Genomic DNA, 6,687 nt, shown 5'->3' with positions numbered 1-6,687 from the left:
ATGTGTATAGGTATTTTGCCTGGATGTGTCTGTGAACCACATGCAATACTCATGGAAGCCAGAAGAGGGCATCTGGGTCTCCTGGAGTTGGAGTTACAGAGAGTTGTGAGCTGCCCCTTGGTCACTGGGAATATAACCTGGTTTCTCTGGAAGAGCAGTCAATGCTCTGAATCATCTCTCTAGCCCCCAGAATTTAATTTTCAGGCAAGTTTTGTTTTGTGTGTATTGTGCTTAAAAAACAATGACAAATCAGAATACGCTGATGAGGGTGCCTCTTTTTTTTTTTTTTTTTCCTTTCTTTTTTGTATATATTATTTCACTTACGTCTCACTTCTAAATCTTCAATATCTGTTGTTCAGGGAACTGAGCATGTTTCAGGGTCACCTAGAATGTGTAAGACCCAAGGCACAAAGACAGACATGCATGAAATCCCAGCACTGGGAAAGTAGAGACAAGAAGATTAGGAGGCTGAGTCCACACTGCCCTTACAGAGGGCTATTTCTCCCCAGCCCCTGTTTAGAGATTTTTTTTTACATGGATTTGGGGCGTTTTGACTTTTGCCTCTGCAGAAAACCTTAAGTTTTTCTGCCAAGTACTGAAGGTCAATGACTTGTATATTGTTAAATCCCTATTGCAATGCTAAGGTGCATTGTGAGACTTTCTTTGGAGATGCAAATATTTTATCAAAGTCAACAAGAGTTCAAAGGGTCCTGTGTACTCATGAAGCTCATCTGTCAATCAACCCCTTAGTAATGTAGACTGTAGGGGCGGGAGAGGTGGCACAGCGGTTAAGAGCACTGACTGCTCTTCCAGAGGTCCTGAGTTCAATTCCCAACCACATGGTGGCTCACAACCAACCGTAATGGGTCTAATGCCTGTTTTGGTGTGTCTGAAGACAGCAAGAGAGTCATACATTAAAAAAAAAAATCTAGAATGTGTTTTTTTCATTTGAATTCAAACTTTAATTCAGTGTTTCTCAACCTGTGGGTCTTGCCCATCAGAAAACACATATTCCCAATGGCCTTAGGAACTGAGACACTGCTCCTCCATAAAATTACAATTATAGCAACAAAATAATTTTGTGGCTGGAGGGTCACCATAATATGAAGAACTGTATTAAAGTAAACTGTATAAAGAACTGTATTAGGAAAAGTTGAGAACCACTGCTTTAATTCAATAGGTTACTATTTTGTTAGGAACTGAAAGACTTTATTTTCTTTAGAAAAAAAAAACGTTTATTTGTGTGTGTCTTGTGTCTGTGTATGTATGTGCATGAATGCATATGTGTGGGCGTCTGTGTATGTATGCCACATGTGCCTGTGGAGCTCAGAAAGATGAGTCTGATGCCTTCAACTGGCCTAATCTGCGGTTGTGAACCAGCTGGTATGGGTACTGGGAACTGAACTTTAGTTGTCTGGAAGACCAGCAAGTGTTCTGAACTGGTGAGCCATGTCTCCAGTTCAAGATATTTTGTTATAATATAATAATCTATCATTTTTCAATCATTTATCATTTATCAATTTTCTATCAATTTTTGATGTCATAATAACCTCCACTGAATTTATTGAGGAATGTAAGAAGTAGTTGTATCCCATGATACATACACTGCACTCCTGAGAAAGAACCTTTTAGACTAGACACAGATGAGACTGGTTTATCCACAGATTTACGGTGTTTCTCATCACAGGTCTTCTGACTTTACCCTTTAGTCCCTGGTGTCAGGTGAGTTATCAGCAGGCATTGTGGAAAAGCCATTTTTCCATGGAGCCACAGTTGGCACTAACCCAATACACACTCACCAGATACCTTAGTAAATGCAAACCACACAGGCCCTCTTTAATCGCTCGTACTCTGAACCCCAGATGCCAATCATTACAAGGAAAAGCGTTGGGATGAACCAGCAAAAGTAACTATGAATACATTTCACAGGACTGGAGATGGTTTAGCGATTAAGAGCACTGGCTGAGCTGGGCAGTGCTGGCACACACCTTTAATCCCAGCACTTGGGAGGCAGAGGCTGGCAGATTTCTGAGTTTGAGGCCCTCCTGGTCTACAGAGTGTGTTCCAGGACATCCAGGGCTACACAGAGAAACCTTGTCTCGAAAACAAAATAAAAGAGCACTGGGTGTCTTCTGGTGTGTCTGTAGACAGCTACAGTGTACTCACATACATAAAATAAATGTCACACACACACACACACACACACACACACACACATATATATATATATATATATATATAACAAATTTTACAAAAATCAGATGACTGTGTGAACACACAGTGAATGCCCATCTAGGGCCTTAGAAAACGCAGTGCAAAAGTGAGCACCTTGGCTGTGGATGCCACACACAGCCACGACATAACTCAGCTCTTGCCGAGCTCCTGCTTCTGTCTAACTCCTCCCCCTAACTTACTCCCTGCACTTGCCAACTCCTTTCGCTTCTTCTCTGGACCCAGTGAGTTTGAAAGCTCATATATTGCTCTATTTCAAGGAAGTGTATAATAGCATAGCCGTATGCTTTTGTTGACACAGGTGTGTCTAACAAGTCAGATGATCCTACCCATTCCACTCAAGAGGTAGAGATAGACATATCTCTTCACAGCATCTATAGCCCAGATGTCCACACTGCTCCATCTGCTGTGTTTTTTGGATGTCTCCTAAGACTGTAAATAAGGATTATTTATCTAGTGAATGACTAATTACCTCAATATACTTTGTGCTAATTAGATTTTTGTTTGTTTTTGTTATAGTGATAACACTTACAATCTATTCTCGTGCACTTTAAAAAGACTGTGACCACCACAGCTTTGGACCACAGCTTCCTGACTGTCTCCCGGATGATGAGATCACAGGCATGTTCTACTATCCGCTGATTGATTTGGGTTTAATATTATTGCTGTTGTTGCTTTTGGAGATCAACCTGTGTAGCTCAGGCTGGCTGGCCTCCCACTCACGGTACAACTTAGAATGATCTTGAACTCCTGTCTTTAATTCCTTCTTGGTCTGGGATCACAGGCACAAGCCACCTCAACTTGAGTTCGGTTTCTCATGCTTTGCCCTACTCGAGACCTCTACTGAATGTTTGAGGTTGTCCCTCCAGGCCATCAGGTAGAATTCAGGGGCTCCTGCCAAGAGCCCTCCATGTCTCCTGAGTCCCAAGAGCTACCTCATTTTTTCCGAGATCTGTATGCTCAAATTTAGAGCCTCATATCTTTCTGTGGTTTTCCTCATATCTTTCTGTGGTTTTCCTAAGTGCTCTCTGGATTGTGTAGCTCGGTATTCAACATGGTGGCTGGCAGTTCCCCGGAGCTGGTGTTTACATTTTGGACAGAGGATGGGGCTTATCAAAGGACACAATTGCAGAGCGGATAGGTTTTCTCACAGATACACTCTCCTCCTTGGTACAGCCTCAGGTTGGCCTCCAGCTCAATATATAGTTGAGGGTGACCTTGAACTTTTGATTCTCTGATATCCACCTCCTAAGTGGTGGGATTAAAATTATTCATCCATCATGCTCAGCTTTATTACTGCTGGAGATCAAACTTCATGTTTGCCAGGCAGAGACTCTACCAACTGGATACAGTACAGACCTCACAGCCAAATTTTTTCTGCTCTGCTGTGTGTATGTACATGTGTGTGTACTGTGTGTGTGTGTACACTGACCCCATCATATCCTATATGGGATAGGGACAAACTTCAAGAGTCTGTTTTCACTTTCCATCTGGTTGAGCCAGGGCCTGTCTTGTCTTTCTTTGTTGTGCAGAGTGCTCCAGGCTAGCTCCTGAAAGCTTCTGTCTCCCATCTTGCCTTGGGAGTTCTGGAATTGCATGTATGCACCACCACATCCAGCTTTTTAAATGTGTTCTAGGGATGGAAACATATCCATCTAGGTCATCAAACTTGTGTGACAAGCATTTTTGTTTATTGAGCCATCTCTCCAGTCTCCGCCATAATTTCTAAAAAAAAAAAAAAAATAGCTTGGGAACCTGGTGAATAGCTCAACCTAGGAGCACTCGTTGCTCTTGCAGAGGAATCAGGTTTGGTTCCCAGCACCCACATGGCTCACAATTGCCTATAACTCCAGTTACATAGGATCTGAGACTCTCTTCTGATATCCATGGACATTATGCACAAAGTTCATATACAGAGAGAGAGAGAGAGAGAGAGGCAGAGAGAGAGAGAGAGAGAGAGGCAGAGAGAGAGAGAGAGAGAGAGAGAGAGAGAGAGAGAGAGAGAGAGAACAGGGCAGTGGCCCCAGCTTCCATTCCCTTAAAGGAGAGATTCTGAAACCAAGTCCTAACTTGGGAGGCAGCACCACCTACTGTCCGTGAAGGCACAATGCTAAAACATTTGACTGAAGGAGCCATGGCTCTATTTTGGGCACAGTTTAGCGTAATTCTGACTAGAACAATTTAGAAGGAACACTGAACTTGAGCTCATGAGATGACATATAAGGAAGCTCATATAAAAAGTTGATAAGGAGATTAAAACAGGAATCAAGTGGGGCTAGGGCTGGGGTGGTGGTGGATTCAAGGCTCCATTAACTAGTAGTTAACTAATGGGTGTTAACTACAAGAAGGAGAGTGAATTCTGAGCCTGGCTTTATTGTGTTCACCTCACTGTACAAGGAAAGAATGTGATTAAGTCCCGAGGTTAATTAAATCCTCTAGCCACATAGTTTCCCTGTATCGGAAAAGGAACCAGGAAACAGAAATTCTTAAAGAAGAGTGGCTTTGTTTAGTTTGGCCAAAAGAGAAAGAAATACTCTTACTCCCCTCCTCTTCTGAAGCAGTCTTATAATTCTATAGCTGAAAGGAGCAAGGTCAGGGAATACGCATATGCTAATTTAATAGGAAGTGAGTCTAGCTGCGGGGACCTCCTTTTCTGACTGGAACGAGGCTTCTCCTTTCCCTCCTCCCATGGGAGGCTCCTAGAAATTCTTTAGGGACTGTCTCAGTCAGGGTTGCTACTCCTGCACAAAACATCATGACCAAGAAGCAAGTTGGGGAGGAAAGGGTTTATTCAGTTTATATTTCCACATTGCTGTTCACCACCAAAGGACTGGAACTCAAGTAGGCCAGGAAGCAGGAGCTGATGCAGAGGCTATGGAGGGGTGTTACTTACTAGCTTGCTTCCCCTTCTTGCTTTCTTATTGATCCCAAGACTATCAGCCCAGGGGTGGCATCACCTGCAATGGGCCCTCCCACCCTTGAACACAAACTGAGAAAATGCCTTACGGCTGGATCTCATGGAGGCATTTTCTCAAGGGAGGCTCCTTTCTCTGTGATAACTCCAGTTTGTGTCAAGTTGACACACAAAACCAGCCAGTACAGTGTCCATTAGTCTGGTAGCCAAAGGAAGGGATACCCTGACTCTCCTTAGAGCATCTGGTCTCCCACCAGAATGAAAATTCCAACATAATCAGAGATGAGGAGGAACCAACGGCCATCAGAGAGAATCCAAGGTGGGCCAGTAATGATCCCAAGTGTCAATCACCACTGCACATGAAAACTGATAAAATATCACGAGGATTAGTTTAGAATTGTCAATACAAATTCAAAAAAAATCTGAGTGATAAGGCTTAGGATGTTGCTCAGAAGTGGGGTACTTGTCTGGCATACATGAAACCCTGGGTTCAACCCCCAGCACTAGTGGCTCACTCCTGTAATTTCAAAACTTGAGAGGCGGAGGCAGGAGGATCAGAAATCAAAAATCATCCTCACTTACATAGAGAGCTCAAGGCTATCCTGGGCTACATGAGACCCCGTCTCAACTGTGACTACACACACACACACACACACACACACACACACACACACACACAAAAGAGAAAGAAATGCTTCTTGTTGTAGTCACAGTTAGGTTAACATAGATCCATTTTGTTTGTATTCAGACAACTTAGACATTTCTCACACAGGACTGCAGATTCTGAACGAAAGGCTTGAAGTACCCAAATTAGGCTAAGTTTACAGGGCATAAAATGATGGGAAGATATCACTCTGCCTCCCCCAATGCAGCATGGGCAGCAGTCTTTATAAGAGGAGCAGTAAAACTACCTAGGGCATCAGGGAAGAACACCTTTGGGTATGTCAATAAGGGTATTTCCAGACAGACTTAAGTGAGGAGGGAAGACCTGCCTTCAAATGGGTGGTATTGTTCCATGAGCTGGGATCTAAAGGGGGAAGTGGGAGAAAGCCAGCTGAGCACCAGCAGGTATCTCTTTTAGATTCATGATCCACCCAGATGTGAACAACCACCCTATGGTCTTTCAGTCACTCCTGTCTCCACACTTTCTCTACCATGATGAACAGTAGCCTCAAACATAAGCCCAGATAAACCCTTCCTCCCTTGGTTTACTTCTTGACAGGTATTTGGTCACAACTACCAAAAGAGTAACATATACCTTGTGGTATCCTCCAGGTACCGCCACTGTTGAAGCTGGGACTATTAAGGACAATTATGTGGACCGTCCTCCGCATCACCCAGGTGTCACGGTCATGTGACACATCTAGAATTTGTGGTTCCACATGTGTGAGGTTCTTGGGGCTCATTCTCAGTTGGTGATATTTGCATTCAAGTTCTGTGAGATTTGCATTAAAGGCACTGAGACTTTCCTCTTCCCCGTAAGAAAATATGCCACACCCTGCCACAAAGTTCATCTCACTGTTCAGTGAGTGCAGCTCATG

Source organism: Mus musculus, chromosome 17 (assembly GCF_000001635.26).
Source record: "Mus musculus strain C57BL/6J chromosome 17, GRCm38.p6 C57BL/6J".
Classification (NCBI taxonomy): domain Eukaryota; kingdom Metazoa; phylum Chordata; class Mammalia; order Rodentia; family Muridae; genus Mus; species Mus musculus.
The sequence above is the reverse complement of the archived record's forward strand: the minus strand, read 5'-3'. Positions refer to the sequence as shown.